This window comes from Eptatretus burgeri, chromosome 1 (genome assembly GCF_056783735.1).
Source record: "Eptatretus burgeri isolate ZD-2024b chromosome 1, Ebu_testis_v1, whole genome shotgun sequence".
NCBI classification, from domain to species: domain Eukaryota; kingdom Metazoa; phylum Chordata; class Myxini; order Myxiniformes; family Myxinidae; genus Eptatretus; species Eptatretus burgeri.
Window position 1 is genome coordinate 84,718,560 of NC_140961.1, and position 16,509 is coordinate 84,735,068.

General features: G+C 38.7%; 1 protein-coding gene across 4 annotated transcripts in view; it reads left to right on the forward strand.

Moving 5' to 3' along the window:
• Positions 1-7,118: 7,118 nt before the first annotated feature.
• LOC147034886 (DENN domain-containing protein 2B-like) overlaps positions 7,119-16,509 on the forward strand; it is a 187,905-nt gene continuing 178,514 nt past the window's right edge. The window contains exon 1 of one of the 4 annotated variants that reach the window (XM_085890636.1): positions 7,119-7,422. The gene's annotated coding sequence lies outside the window, so the exon portion shown is untranslated. The remainder of the gene's footprint in view (positions 7,423-16,509) is intronic. The other 3 variants (XM_085890626.1, XM_085890609.1, XM_085890618.1) reach the window with 3 other exon arrangements.

Here is a 16,509-nt window from a genome sequence, read left to right on the forward strand (position 1 = left end):
TCACTCGGTCAGACACCCTCCTCACCTCCAATACCCTCTTGACATGATCTTCCTTCTGGATTATCCCGACACCATTTCTCCTCCCATCCACACCATGGTAGAACAGTTTGAAACCACCTCCAATGCTCCTCGCCTTACTCCCCATCCACTTGGTCTCTTGTACACACAGTATGTCCACCTTTCTTCTCTCCATCATATCAGCCAACTCTCGCCCTTTGCCAGTCATCGTCCCAACATTCAGAGTTCCAACTCTCACCTCCACACTTCTACCCTTCCCCCTCTCCCACTGCCTCCGGACTCGCCTTCCCCGTCTCCTTCTCCTCCTTCGCCCAGCAGTAGCACAATTTCCACTGGTACCCTGCTGACCACCGGTACCGGTGGCGGTCGTTGGTAACCCGGGCCTCGACCGATCCGGTATGGAAATTCGTTTTGTTGTCCGCATTATGATTTGGCATAGGTTTTTACGCCGGATGCCCTTCCTGACGCAACCCTATTTAATATTTAACAACCCTAATTTAATATGACGCATATTAAATTGATGTTTATAACTTCTTATTTTATTCCTTTTTCTATACTCTTCCTTCTTTAAGATTAAACAGTTGTAATAATGTTTAAAGTTTATTGTTTCATTTCTTATTTTTTTTGTTTATTCCCTTTAACTTCTTTTTGCACCTTTCAATATTATTTTCAATATATGTAAAAGCATAAGCCTTTGATCTCAATCCTACAAATTACTCATAACCTTCCCACCCAATTCATCTTTAAACTTACCAATAACCTTTTCGTTATTTAATGAAAACAACACGTCACCAGATTTATAATTACTTGTATCATATATATCAATATTAACAATCATATCCTTGTATACATCTCCAGTCTTTATTTCTAATATAAAACTATCTGTATCCATATATAACAATGACACATTATCCTTATACTTTGATTTTAAATTATTAGAGTAATAGTCATACATAAACAACTTTGACAAATCAAGAATTGATGTTCCGAAATAAATAGGTTTCTCCATTTCAATACTCTCTTTTTTCAAATGAATAGCACAAAAGTTCCCTGAAAATACCTCTACCCGCTCAAAACTTGGTTTGTTAATTAACTTTGAGGTCTGTTTCCAAGATGTAGCAAGTCTTATGTTTTCTCGATTCCTCACATTTTCCAGAGTATTTCCAATACAGCATTATTCATTAATTTATAAAAGTCCTCAAAATCTGTTTTTGCATTTTTTTCTACTTTTTGTATTAAAATCAAGATAGTCCTTTAACCATTGACTTTGTTTAAATTTCAAAATCCTATGAATTTTCTTCACTCTCAACCCAGCAGATAAATATTGTCTCAAGTTCCTTTGATGTAAAGCATAACTTTCTTTATCATTTAATGTAGTAAGTAGTTTTTCTGAAGATTTACCCTTTATATTAATTGACTGTTGGTAATCACTTAACGATTCTTTTCTTGGACTTTCTTTATCGGAGGCATGGGGTAGGTCTTTATGTTAATTATGAAGTTCTTCAGGGTATTTTAAATCAACCTCAAAATAATATCCAACTTCAGCCTCATCCAATTCTTTTTGAAAGGAGATAACAATATCAAGTAAAACTTTTTCATAATGTTTTTCTTGAACCTATTGAAGTTTCCCATAAGGTAAAGATTGAGACATGGCCCACCCATACAAATTGTTAGCATCATAATACATCAGGTAAGAGTTGTCCTCATTCTTATTATAATCAGGAAGATATTTGTTATTTGCTTTAGCATATCTCTTGGAACATACTTGAGATATTCCTCCTCTTTTAGCCTTCTCTATCATTAAAAGCATATCTATATCACTGATTAATTCCAAATTTTGTTTTGTCATTTTTAACTTAGCACTCCAAGCCAAATGCGGGGCTGTGTAATAGTGAGCGGGTCTAATCCATAAGAATTTTTATTATGACAGACTGTTCTAAAAGTTTCAAACACATCACTTAATAACAGTACATCAGTTTTAAGATATAAATCATGATATTCCGCAAGATTCTTTATGTTAAACTTCTCCCAAACCTTTTTAGCTTGTGTATAATCTTCATCAGAAATAAGGGTATTATTCAACTTAACATAGAAACTCTCCCTTGAAGGAAGTTGTGTTTCTTTAAACCTTTCAAATGAAACCATATAGTCATATGGATATATTGCCTTTTGTGATAGGAGATCAATCTATTCTTGATTTGAGAAATATGATTTAAGCTTGGGAAGTTTTTAATATTTGATGCTAACTCAGATAATGATCTCCCATAAACTTGTATCTGTCAAGAAATCTGACATGGGTTATGGGGGATGTGTAAATTGTTTTTGTGAATGAGATGTATTTTTGATCTGTATTTGGAATTGTGAAAATATTTCCGAATGTCTTTGAAAGTTCATTTATAAATAGATGTGTGTCACAGTGAGCATTGTTGTGAAGAAAGACAGGAATAAAATTTGGAGGCTTGTAATTAAGATTACAATGGGAATGAGCTGGACCTCTATATTTACCAGTAAGATGACAGTGATCCCTAACTTTAAACTCCTCAATTTCATCCCCACAAATATGACAGGTATTGTTCATTCTAAATTCTTTTTTTTTCTCTCTCTCTCTCTTTGTTAATTACATTGGTTTATAGGTTTTAACCATTATTTCTCTTCGTCTTATACAGTCTTTAAGCCTGGTGTTGGCTTTGTGGTTAGCGTGGCGGCTTGGGATCCCAGGGTCCTGAGTTCAAGTCCCGTTGGCTGCTGAATTAACACCAGGGGGTTGACTCAGCCTGTCATCCATCTGAGGTCGGCGAAGTGAGTACCAGTGTACTGGTCCCGGTGTATGCCCCGGTTAGAATAGGTATACCATATCCCTGTGTGTCGTAAGAGGCGACCAGGGTTGGCGTCAGGAAGGGCATCCGGCCATAAAACATTGCCTCAAGAAAAAGCCTAACCCCTGCACAGCAGGGAAAAATGGCTGTAAAAACGGTCATATATATATATTATACAGTCTTTTTCCAACTGTCTCACAAACTCCTCTGAGGCATCTTCCCCCCTATAAAGTTCTAACTTGTTGTACTCATCACCAACAGCTGATTTGATATAATAACAGAAACCACAAGGAGTATGTTTTTGGTATATATTTGTGTATGATTTATTCGGATTTGTAGAAACAGTATCTATCTTTTCAAGGATACTTTCAAAATCAGCATGCATCATAAACGGATGTTTTATGGATTTGTTAAAATCTTTGAATGATATGTTTGAACCTGCTTTTGGTAAATTGATTACGGTTGATTTATGATTACCACAATATTTCAAATGTTTATTTAATCGTTCTTTCGTGTGAAAGGAGTTGAGACATCTCTTACAAGGATACGTTTTACATTTTCTCTTATATATTTGTGATTTGGTTAATCTTGAGAAATTTTTGATGAAAGCATAATGTGATTTTTCCTTTGAAGTAAAGTGGAGAAGGTCAATGTGTGTTTCATCATTTTTCTAGTTGTTTGAAATATTTTATATCTGAACTTTGTTTGAATCCATTAATCCATATACATTAACAGATGGATTATTCATTTTCTCAAATTTAAAACATCTCTTAATAACATTGGAAACTTTAAATCTTTAACATTTAATGTATTCTCATATTTCTTATAATGTTCAACCCTTTCAGGATTCCATGGTGGAGGATGGAGGTGAGCAAGAACAGACCATAGAAAACATTTATTATCTTTGTTTTGAATATTAACAACCGCTTTCTTAAGTTTTATCTCTTTGGGTAAACCAATATAAGAAGAAGCTTGAAGAGGATCTCATTTTAAGATGTGTATATCTAAAAAGATTCTTTTTGTGATTGTAAATCCATCATCTACGACAGTGTTATTAAAATCTTGTTCTTGTCTCTGGAGATCAACGTAAACATCACATCTTACAAAATCTTGAAATGATGAGATAAAGTGTGGGTTTGTCCTCATTTAGGGAGTTGTTTCATCGTCTTTTCTTACCATTTTCAATTTTACCCCCATATAAAACTTAAAAGTTTTCATATCACTTAATGTGTTTTAATTATAGTTTCAATACTTTGTTTAACCATATCAACAGCTTCCATGATTGAAGATGGTCCAGGGTCTTGAAAACGAAACAATCTTATTTTTATATGCCCTTTAAATGCCCCATCAATGTTTTTAATGAAGAATTTAGCTTACCTTTTTTCATTGTTCTTGTGTTTGCTTGATTGAAGATGTCTATTATTATTATTTTTAAGAACATCATTATCACATCTATCACAATGTTTTGTTTATTGGTCAAGTGGAGATATTTGATGAAATAGATAAATTTGTGTTTGTTGGGTTGAAGGTGTTGTTAAAATATTTCTATTAGGAAAAACAAACTAGCGAAAGTGGTGTAATTGTAGATTTTGCTGAAAAACTTGAAAGTTTGCCTGATAAAGCAAGATTGTTAGTTGGAGATATGCTTTCTTCTATCGCACAAGCAGGTGTAAAATTAACTAAAAGGGGTAATGGATTATATCTTTCTAATAAATAAATGAGCATTGATGAGTGGTTTAAAGAATTTGGAAAGAATACAACATCAAATTTACAACTTGTCAAATATTGTAAGAAATTAAAAATTCATAATGTGGTTATTTGTATGAGAGATGAATTAACAAATGTGCCTAAACATACAAAGAATATTATTATGAACTTAGAAGATATTATTATTATTAACTTCTTTGAGAAGTTATTATGAACTTCTTTCTCATCAAGGTATGACTTGTTTAGTGGGTATTGTCTTGATAACTCGCAATGAGTACTATTGCTGTAAAACTCTTTTTCAGGATTTTGCTGGTCTCCAAGGTATAACTCTTTGGTTGGGTCATCAAGGACAAGCTCGTTCTGTGGGTCATGGTCGCTCATAAGGTCTTCAACCAAACCAACAATTTCGTCCCAAGTTGTGGCAAAAGCAGTATTTTCATTTTGTATTTCAGATGCAATTTCCTGTGAGAGAAAATTATAATGTATTAATTGAGTGATTTAATTATTAAATGAGTCGATGCTTCAATCAAACTCTGTAAATAGGAAAATAAAATCTTACCTCAACAGATAAGAGGTTTGAATCCAGTTCATCAACTTGAAGGTTTAGTTCCATACAAGTAGTTGAACTCCAAGGAACTCCAAGCTCAGTACAGCACTGCATTCTCAGTGAAAGTAAAAAAAAAATGTTTAAAATGGAGTCTGGGCTTGAAGCTTTTATACGGAAAGACTGGTTTCCCTGGGCAACCCCAGGCGAGCCTTGTGAGTCAGATGTTGTAATGTTGTTTTGTACAGTCAGATATTGTAATGTTGTGAGAATGGAGAAAAATTTTTCAAAATGGAGGATTCTTTGAAAATTCCCTCAGCAAGCCCAGGAAAGCTTGTGAGTCAGATGTTAGAATGGAGAATTTTTTTTCAAAATGGAGAATTGTTTTAAAATTGCCTGGGCAAGCCCAGACAAGTCTTCGTTGGGAAATTTTTTAAAAACATAACATTCTAGAATTTTCTAGTGAATTATTTTTGAGTCGGAGATTAACTGCAAATGATGTAAGAGTAGGCGGGGCTTAGTAAAAGTGGGCGGGGGTCAGGGAAAGTGGGCGTGGTTTATAAAAATACCACATAAAAGTGGGCGGGGCTTAAAAGGGGGTGGGGCTTGGGAAATTGGGTGTGGCTTAGGGAAACACCTCACGAAAAGTGGGCGGGGCTTATAGAAAGTGGGCGTGGCTTGTGCAAAAAAAATCTGAGGCTCAGGAGGTGGTCAAACAAGAGCATTAAGAGAAGTTTATCATTTTATCTCTGCTCAACAAAGATATTTCGACCAAGAACTAAGTTCTAAAATAATACGTGTGAACATACTGGATGGTGATGAATGTAATAGGAAAATTAATTTATTACCTCAAATAGAACATGATCGAATATTCGTTGGCTCACTCTTTGAGTGGAGGAAGAGAAATCATTCTCCTCTTTTGACCAAATAAGCCTTGATCAAGAAAATTTCCCCTATGAATTTGTATGAGGTTTTTTGGGCTCTGAGACAGTCTCAATTTAACATGAGCTTGTATGGCAGAAAGTCATACTTCTCTTTTTGTCCTGATGGGTCTCGAGTCAGAGAGTTCTCCTTCTACATTTGTCTGGGAGGAATTAGCCTCCTGTTTAGGGGTTTTCAGGGGTCAATTCATAGTTTTCCCTATACATTTGTATGGGAGGAACTAGCCTCCTGTTTAGGGGTTTTCGGGGATCAATTCATAGTTTTCCCTATTCATTTGCATGGGTGCCTCAGAAACCTCATGAATCTACTGTTGACGCAGACCACTGTTTGAGAAAGCAAGCCTGTCCTTTGTCCAAATGTCCTTCGATAAGGGTATCAGCAAGAAACTTCAGTTCCATGTACGAGTTTTATTCGTCTCTTCTCTAGTCTCTGAAACATTCTTTCAGACACTGTTCTCTATCACTCTCCCCTCCAAGGCAAGCAGTGCACCACCATCACTTGTCATCCTCAACTATCTCCCATGATCTTTATTACCCCCATTAACCTTTCTCAATGTCCCAAGTTGTGTGTGTGCAACATTCCTTGAATGTTTGTCTCACCGTCAGTTCTACCTTGCTTTTCCATGAGCCTCTGTCCTGGCTAATAATTAAATAAATAAATATATTTTTTATGTTCAGCGTTCACCCGCACCTTTGTCGACAAAAGGTGGAATGATACTGTACATTGATGAATGATTTTTAAAGGATTTACTGTATCTTCAGAGTATTGATTGCTCGTAGCGACAATTACATGGTTCCCACTTAAATACACATGCTGGAAATCAAGATGGTGACAATTGGATAACTATATTGGGGTGGAACAGTGAATAACTATCAAATTGCTGGTCAACGAAATGTAGCATCTAATAAAGTTGTTGGAATTTATAAACAATTATCTGCACAGTATACCGATTGCCTGCTGAGGTTGTCTGCATTTTAGGTTATAAACTGAAGTCCAAGTCAAATATGAACCACATCCATGGCGTGCAAAGCTCAGTCTTACGACGGACGTAAGATTGATTGGACGGCAGAGGGCGGGTTTCCCATGGTCCGTGCGATCCCCGAGCCAGCACTGCCAAGGCTTTCGGCCCTCCCCTTGAAACAGTGGGGAGACTTTCCCTCGCTGGGCCCGGGCGGCGAGAGCGAGAGAGACACAGACGGGAGATCCAGAGTGAAAGAGAGAGTGGGAGAGATTGAGAGGGGGAGAGAGAGAACGCCACGGAAGTAATAGAACCGGATTTCTTGGTGTCCCCGGGACCGGAGGTCTCGAGTGGTCCCTGGACATGCGCGAGGTCCCCGGTCGGACACATGAGCGATCCCGTTCTGCTGGATGTGAAAGTCGCCGGCAGTGATCGTGGTAAGGGAGTGCGACTGGAGGAGAGTGAATGGGGGAGTTGAGAGCCGGCATTTTTTCATCGTGACATCACAATGTGCCTCGGTCCATCAGTCCTGCTCTGCAAAGCCTTCCATGGTGTCTGTGCATTTCTATATGGAGATGTAACTTAGAGAATTGCTGTGTGTGTGTGTGTGTGTATGTTTGTGTGTATGTTTGTGTGTGTGTGTGTGTGTGTGTGTGTGTGTGTGTGTGTGTGTGTGTGTGTGTGTGTGTGTGTGTGTGTGTATATATATATGTTTGTGTGTGTGTGTGTGTGTGTGTGTGTGTGTGTGTGTGTGTATATATGTTTGTGTGTGTGTGTGCCTCCCTGTATGTGTGTGTGTGTGTGTGTGTGTGTGTGTGTGTGTGTGTGTGTGTGTGTGTGTGTGTATATATATGTTTGTGTGTGTGTGTGTGTGTGTGTGTGTGTGTGTGTGTGTATATATGTTTGTGTGTGTGTGTGCCTCCCTGTATGTGTGTGTGTGTGTGTGCACGCATGTGTATAGGTGTATGTGTATGTTTGTGTGTGCCTGTGTGTATGTGTGTGTGTGTGTGTGTGTGTGTGTGTGTGTGTGTGTGTGTGTGTATGTGTGTGTGTGTGTGTGTGTGTGTGTGTGTGTGTGTGTGTGTGTGTGTGCACGCATGCGCTCGCACACTCCCGGCTTTTGTTCTCCATGACGTTACGGACTGGTTCCCAATACCAGCTTTCATTCGGCAGTCATCGAGTGAGTGATGCGGCGACTTCTCTCACGGAGTCGTGGTTTTACCCACAGAGGGTGCCAGAACTAAACATCGCTCCTCTCATCGTGAACTTGGCCTTAAACAATTGTACCCATCGTATCCCTTATTTCATTCACTTATTCTGCACAATTCATTCTTTGCTGATTCTTCTTTAAACATCTCATCTCCCTCTTATATTTCATTTCAGTTTCCTGTTTGTTTTCTCCAAACCAAGTTCTATTGTGTCTCTGCATTGTTATGGATTTGCCATGATGGTTTCCAATCCTTTTCCGATCTCATTTTCCTCTTCTCTGCGTTTTTTCTTTTCAACATTCCTTCTTCTTTCTCTCACGGTGTTTCAACGCAAAAACCTCTGAAACAGCTGTATTTGTCTTGTGACGTCAGCACATTCAACAAGACAGTTCGTGTAAAACAGCCGTTGTTACACCTGGGCTCGACGAGGGAACGTCTTTGGCCAAAATCTTTCACCAACTGGCTGGCGATGCGTCATTTGATTGAAGATGATTTGGGCAATAATTTGTCATTTGTTCAGAGTGCTGGTGATAACTCACCTACTTCCTCTATGTGAAGGACACTGGGGTTTTACCATGTATCGCCGACCACTGCCGGCAGGCGGGACCGATATATATATATATATATATATATATATATATATATATATATATATATATATATATATATATATATATATATATATATATACATATATATATATGTATATATATATATATATATATATATATATATATATATATATATATATATATATATATATATATATATATATATATATATATATACATACATATATATACAAAGCTCTGGAAAAAAATTAATAAGAGACCACTCCAAAAAATTTTAAATCAGCATCTCAACATGTATGGCAGCCATTCCATTCCAGTGTCTGTTGAATTCCAACACAGGCACACCTCATTCTACTTAGTGAGGAACTGATTAGGTGATCACCTGAACCGAATCTTATTTAACAAGGAAAACTATAAAAACCACTGTTGTGTTCAGCATTATCCTCTTGCAATTGGACCAGCTGGATGGAAAAAACAGTGCTAGTAGTACCTCAAAAGTAATTGGAATCAAAAAAATAACTATTGACCATGCCAGAAGAGTTGAAAAGAAAAGTTTTGAGTGAGGAAAAAAAGGGTTCGATTCTGGCTTTACTGGCAGAGAGATACAGTGAGCGTCACTTTGCTTCCATCCCTAAAATTTCAAAGACGGCGGTTGATAAGAACAAGGTCAAGCAGCAGACATTGGGGACAACAAAGCTACAGACTGGCAGAGGGCGAAAACGACTTTCCACTGACTAGGATAACCGCCAACTTATTCGAATGTCACTCAACAACCGTAGGATGACATCCAGTGACCTACAAAAAGAATGGCAAACGGCAGCTGGGGTGAAGTGCACGGCGAAGACGGTTCGAAACAGGATCCTAGGGGCAGGGCTGAAGTGGTGCAAAGCCAGAAAAAGCCCTTCATTAATGAGAAGCAAAGAAGAGCCAGGCTGAGGTTTGCAAAAGACCATAAGGATTGGACCATAGAGGACTGGAGTAAGGTCATCTTCTCTGATGTGTCCAATTTTCAGCTTTGCCCAATACCTTGTCATCTAATGGTTAGACAGAGACCTGGAGAGGCCTACAAGCCACAGTGTCTCGCACCCACTCTGAAATTTGGTGGAGGATCGGTGATGATCTGGGGTGCTTCAGCAAGGCTGGAATCAGGCAGATTTGTCTTTGTGAAGAACTCATGAATCAAGCCACGTACAAGGTTGTCCTGGAAGAACACTTGCTTCCTTCTGCTCTAACAATGTTCTCCAACTCTGAGGATTGGTTTTTCCAGCAGGACAATGCTCCATGCCACACAGCCAGGTCAATGAAGGTGTGGATGGAGGACCATCAGGTCAAGACCCTGTCATGGCCAGCCCAATCTCCAGAGCTGAACCCCATTGAAAACCTCTGGAATGTGATCAAGAGGAAGATGTATGGTCACAAACCATCAAACAAAGCCAAGCTGCTTCGACTTTTGTGCCAGGAGTAGCATAAATTCACCCTACAGCAATGTGAAAGACTTGTGGAGAGCATGCCAAGACGCATGAAAGCTGTGATTGAAAATCAGGGTTGTTCCACACAATATTGATTTCTGAACTCTTCCGAGTTAAGACATTCGTATTGTGTTGTTTAATAATGAACATGAACTTGTTTTGTTTGTATTATTTGAGGTCTAAAAACACTGAATCTTTGTTGTTATTTTGACCAGTTGTCAATTTCTGCAAATAAATGCTCAAAATGACAAGATTTTTATTTGGAATTTGGGAGAAATGTTGTCAGTAGTTTATAGAATAAAATAAAAATGTTCATTTTACTCAAACACATACCTATAAATAGTAAAACCAGAAAAGCTGATGATTTTGCAGTGGTTTTGCACTCAGACTATATATATATATATATATATATATATATATATATATATATATATATATATATATATATATATATATATATATATATATATATATATATATATATATATATATATATATATATGTGTTTATTTGCGAATCTGGAAGCCATGGACACACAACAGCCAAAGTCCTTATAGATCAGTTATATCGGTAACTATGTGTTTCTAGTTAGGGTCCCGTCCCTTGTCTAATGGGAATTAAATGTTCGGCGCTGCAGAGTTATTTTGATAGTCAGGGTTTTCTTTTACGTTTTTACATCACTTACAACTACAACAACACATTTGCTCCATCCTAACGCCATAACGCTCGCGGTGGGTGGAGTTCAAGAAGGAATTGGTGTCTCTCTTGCCCAATCAGAGAGATGCGAGCGAGTTTGCCGTCGGTCGGCCAATGAGAAGCCAACGCTGGACAATGTTACTCTTCCTGTTTGAGGGTCGGTCCACCGTGACGCCCCCCAGTCCAATCAGCGGACTTGACGCCCCTTTTGGCCAATCATGGGGGCGACGAGCGCTTTTGCGTGCCAAAACCGTCCAGTGAGGGAGAGCGGATCGGAGGAGGCAGCTCCTACGCTCTGGAGAAGGAGTTGATAATTGTTCGGCATGATCCGACTGAAGAGTTTTGGTTTGGTCTGCCGATTCGCCCCGGATCGCCTGGCCTTGCCTGCTGGTGCTCGCTGTTTTGTCCGCGCTCGCGCTGGTTGGCGTCCGCCCTTCTTCCTCCGTCCCGGGTACTTGGAGTGGCATCATGGCTGCGGATTCGAGTCCCGCAGGTCCAGGACGTCGAAGACCACACGAGGTGGACAGGTCCAAGATAGCTCTGGTTTCTAGCTCATCTTCCCTCGAGATGGGAACCTTCAATAAAGACCATTGAGGTCCATCTTGTTTTGGGTATTTGTGTGTGCGTGTGTGTGTCCTTGGGCCCCCTCTATAAGGAAAAACTGTTCAGTGCTTTTGCTTGTACATTATTTACATTTCATATTCGGGTGTAATCTGCTCTTTGTCTCCCTTCCTGGTTTTTACAATTATTATTGTAAATAAATACCCCTCTTGTTAAATGTATCAGCTCGTTTCTGTGTTTCTTACATTGGCTAAGCACGGTACGCGTTGGGAGATTGGGAAGCGACAAATTGTGCATTTGGTCCGGCGGCTCTGGTAACTCCGCTCTGTTATGCCGGATCCGAGCCGTTACCATGACTCTGATCGGACAGAGTTGGCCGAGGGTTTGGTTTTCCCGGTAGTTTGATGGCGTGAGTAGTTAGGTAAATTGGAGTTAGACAAGTGGACCCTACCTCATGCCATCAAAATATTGGCGACGACAGTCCTGTAAGGGACCCATGCCTTTCGGAGTCTTCCGAGAAGCACGATCTAGATTCCGGGTGTTCGGTGGAGCCGACTCCACCGCTCCACCTAGTGGCGTGCTACACCCGGCTCCACAACAATATATGTATATCTGTATATCTGTATGTATGTATATATGTATGTATGTATGTATGTGTTTATATATATATATATATATATATATATATATATATATATATATATATATATATATATATATATATATATATATATATATATTTGCGGGCCAGGGGTTGGGTGAGAAGACCACTCGGGGGAAAGCTATCTGGGCTCCCACCAGATTTCCCAGAATTGTAGGCCGTCGCACACAGATAATTCCATGACGCGGCGGGTCGCTACCCGACCGTGGACGCCAATAACTCAACCGCGTGACTGAGGGTCCTCCCGTCCATGGGTGTGTGTGGTCGTATGGCAGTTTAGCTGCCTGGATAGCTATCATTTCTTGAATCGCGACTGTGTTGCTGATGCAGTGCCCCACTACCAGTACACACACTGGAACTGGTACTCATTTCGCCTAAACCGGAAGGATGACAGGCTGAGTCAACTCCCTGGTGTATTAATTCAGCGGCCGACGGGGCTTGAACTCAGGACCCTAGGATCCCAAGCCGCCACCCTAACCACTGAGCCAACACCAGGCTTGTCTATGGGTTAACCGGGTTACCTAATTAATCACGTGATTTAATTACCAGGGGACACGCCCTCGGTACGCCTTGTCCGAACGGATGACTTTACCGGATTGGATGCAGCTGAGTGAAACTGCCAAGGACGTATTGTCTAAAAGGAACGGATCGCTGGGAATAAAGTCCCGGCTAAGCTAGGATTCGGACTATGCTGGATCAATGCAAGAAAAGAAAAAAAAAAAAACGAGCTGGGAACATTTCAAATAATTTATTTACAATGGGACGAGGAAAGGTATGTGGCACATTTAATAGTTTTTTGGTGTGTATAATGCAGGGATAGAAAGAACGGTGAGAGGTGCGGCAATGTTACAAGCAACTTCCGAAATTAGACACAGAGCAGACTTCACGAGAAATAATAATCTTCTTCAATCTTAACTTGCGGGGACAGGCGCCAGGACAACACGCACAGTCACACACACACACACACACACACACACACACACACACACACACACACACACACACACACACACACACACACACACACACACACACACACACACACACACACCCTGACGAAGAGAAGTTAGAGGAGTTGAGCTCTCTCGGTATCTTTAACAATGATCAATTGCCCGAACGCGTCACCGATACGTTTGGGGGGCTGCTCCGTGGTGCAATACCTCCCTGACAGCTGGCGTGTCATCTCTCGCTTTGTGGGGCTAAGTGCAGCTGGCGTCGAGATACAACCTTCGGCGTGAAGGAGGGGCTTGAGTTGGGAGGGTGGAGTCCAGGCGATGATGACAGGAGGGCGGAGTCCATGCGATGACGACAGGAGGGTGGAGTCCAGGTGATGACGAAGTCCAGCGAGTGCGGGAGATGAAGAAGGGAAGAGAGAGAAGGAATGACCCCGTGGGATGGGGGTCCACCCCAAAGCGATGCATTGTCACCCGAATCGGGCACTCTGATTGCTCCCCCCCCCCCGGCACTTCCCGGCTACAATGGCCAGAAGCAGCAAAATTCCACTTCCGACAAGGTGGTCCCCAAACCGTGAAAATGTCTCGCTCCGACCTCACGACATGATATGAATCGCCCACACCGAACTCCCCATCATGAATTGCCTTGCAAGAACCCCCGGGCCATGCCCTGAGTAGTAGATTAATGGGGTTTCTGAGGCACCCATGCAAACGAATGGGGAAAACTATGAATTGATCCCCGAAAACCCCTAAATAGGAGGCTAATTCCTCCCATACAAATGTATAGGGAGAAATCTCTGACTCGAGACCCATCAGGACAAAAAGAGAAGTACGATTTTTCTGCCATACAAGCTCATGTTAAATTGAGACTGTCTCAGGGCCCAAAAAAACCTCATACAAATTAATAGGGGAAGTTTTCTTGATCAAGGCTTATTTGATCAAGAGGAGAATGATTTTCTCTCCCCCTCGGACTCTTACTCCACTCAAAGAGTGAGCTAACAAATATTTGATCATGTTCTATTTGAGGTAATAAATTAATTTTCCTTTTACATTCATCACCATCGACTATGTTCATAAATATTATTTTTTAACTTAGTTCTTGGTTTAAATATCTTTGTTGAGCAGAGATAAAATGATAAACTTCTCTTAATGCTCTTGTTTGACCACCTCCTGAGCCACATATCATTTTGAGATCATAGTAAATTGTTTTTTCATTGTTTAATTCATAACCATCAAAGGTTTTAGTCCATTCAAGGATATTTATTTTTTTCTTTACATCCTCTAACTTATTTGTAATTAAATTTATCCGCTTATTTGTTTTATCTACTTTTACCCCAGTTATTTTTTCAAGAAGACTTATTTGATATTTCTCACATTCTCTATGTTTTCCATTGAAGTACCAAGGCTGATTGCATCTCCACTCTTTGGTTTGGTTATTGCTTGTTTCTATCATTTATAAATCAGGAAAAGATGGGCGTAGTTCCTCAGCACTTATATTTATAACCATAAGGGAGACTATTAATTCCATTCTCTAAAATATATCTTTTATCATCAAAAGCTCCTAATGCTTTCTTATTTATTTCTTCTGTATATAATTGATGTTTATAACTTCTTATTTTATTCATTTTTATAAACTCTTCCTTCTCTAAGATAAAACAGTTGAAATAATGTTTAAAGTTTATTGTTTCATTTCTTATTTTTTTATTTATTCCCTTTAACTTCTTTTTACACCTTTCAATGTTATTTTCAATATATATAAGAGCATATGCCTTTGCTCTCAATCCTACAAATTCACTCATAACCTTCCCACCCAATTCATCTTTAAAGTTACCAATAACCTTTTCGTTATTTAATGAAAACAACACATCACCAGATTTATAATTACTTGTATCATATATATCAATATTATCAATCATATCCTCATATACATCTACAGTCTTTATTTCTAATATAAAACTATCTGTATGCATATATAACAATGACACATTATCCTTGTACTTTAATTTTAGATTATAGTAATAATCAAACATAAACAACTTTGACAAATCACGAATTGATGTTCCCATATAAATAGGTTTATCCATTTCAATACTCTTTTTTTCAAATGAATAGCACAAAAGTTCTCTGAAAATACCTCCACCCATTCAAAACTTGGTTTGTTAATTAACTTTGAGGCCTGTTTCCAAGATGGAGCAAGTCTTATGTTTTCTCGATTCCTAACATTTTCCATAGTATTTGCAAATGCAGCATTATTCATTAATTTATAAAAGTCCTTCTCAAAATCTGTTTCTGCGTTTTTTTCTACTTTTTGTATTAAAATCAATATACTTCTTTAACCATGGACTTTGTTTAAATTTCAAAATCCCATGAATTTTCCTCACTCTCAACCCAGCAGATAAATATTGTCTCAAGTTCCTTTGATGTAAAACATAACTTTCTTTATCATTTAATGTAATAAGTAGTTTTTCTGAAGATTTACCCTTTATATTAAATGACTGTTGCTAATCACTTTACCATTCTTTTCTTGGACTTTCTTTATCGGAGGCATAGGGTAGGTCGTTATGTTTATTATGAAGTTCTTCAAGGTATTTTAAATCAACCTCAAAATAATATCCAACTTCAGCCTCATCAAATTCTTTTTGAGAGGAGATAACAATATCAAGTAAAACTTTTTCATAATGTTTTTCTTGAATCCATTTAAGTTTCCCATAAGGTAAAGATTGAGACATGGCCCACCCATACAAATTGTTAGCATCATAATACATCAGGTAAGAGTTGTCCTCATTCTTATTATAATCAGGAAGATATTTGTTATTTGCTTTAGCATATCTCTTGGAACATACTTGAGATATTCCTCCTCTTTTCGCCTTCTCTATCATTAAAAGCATATCTATATCACTGATTAATTCCAAATTTTGTTTGGTCATTTTTAACTTAGCACTCCAAGCCAAACCCGGAGCTGTGTAATAGTAAGAGGGGTCGAATCCATAAGAATTTCTATTATGACAGACTGTTCTAAAAGTTTCAAACACATCACTTAAAAACAGTACATCAGTTTTAAGATATTAATCATGATATTCCCCAAGATTCTTTATATTAAACTTCTCCCAAACCTTTTTAGCTTGTGTATAATCTTCATCAGAAATATGAGTATTATTCAACTTACCAGAGAAACTCTCCCTTGAAGGAAGTTGTGTTTCTTTCAACCTTTCAAATGAATCCATATAGTCATATGGATATATTGCCTTTCCTGATAGGAGATCAATCCATTCTTGATTTGAGAAATATGATTTAAGACTCGGGAAGTTTTTTTATTATTTGATGCTAACTCAGATAATGAATCTCCCATAACCTTGTATGTGTCAATAAATCTGATATGGGTTATGGGGGATGTATAAATTGTT